Here is an 849-nt window from a genome sequence, read left to right as displayed (position 1 = left end):
ATGTGATTTTGAGAAGCTAACTCTGGAGGGAAATTGGTCCTTTCTCTTCAGACTTAAGCTAGTTATTCTCAAAAGTGTTCTCAAAAATTTTCCAGGTTCAGGTCAACCCCCTGACCCTGTGAAAGGATGTGAGAACAAACACCCTACATGTTGGATACTTTGGCATGTAGGATTGATCTACCAAAAGAATTCACCTCTATCATCAGTTTTCTGGGTTGATAACTTAGGCTGGTAACCAGGTTGTTAACCAACCGGGTCAACTTGGTGAGAGGAGGTCAATCAGGGAGAATGAAACAGTAATGGAGGGCCATTACTGAAAACTGGTTCCAGGGTCCATCCGCCCTGTGTGGGTTTGAGACGCGAATTCCTGCTGATCATGTCGACATTCCATTATAAACATCACATGTACATGGTCCTTTAAATTTATCAATTAGGTCTATTGGTACCAATTATTAAATTTACAATCACCTCTTTGAAGGTGCCCTGGTGAGCTATGTATTGCCAAAGGCTACCTTAGCATGAATTGCCTTGCGAGGCCGTGGGTTGTTATATTGGATAATGTTATTATCTTGGATAAGAGCTGGTGATGTATTTCTGTTTCAGTGTCCTGATATGGCAGGTCGATGGGCATTCTCTGGTATAGAGGGCCAGAGAATAAATAATGGTAATGTCTGTTTCTTTTTCGACCCCCGGTGTGGCAGACCGGCTGTTGTTAATATCTTTCTACATCTTTTGGACCCATTAATATTACATATAAAAGGCCTTGTTAAAAAATAAATAAAATATTCTAATGACATCAAAAAAACTGCGCACACTTTTAAAATTTGCTACTAGTTATATAGATAAGAG

This window comes from Nannospalax galili, unplaced genomic scaffold (genome assembly GCF_000622305.1).
Source record: "Nannospalax galili isolate Female #2095 unplaced genomic scaffold, S.galili_v1.0 scaffold487, whole genome shotgun sequence".
In the NCBI taxonomy this organism is placed as follows: Eukaryota; Metazoa; Chordata; class Mammalia; order Rodentia; family Spalacidae; genus Nannospalax; species Nannospalax galili.
The sequence above is the reverse complement of the archived record's forward strand: the minus strand, read 5'-3'. Positions refer to the sequence as shown.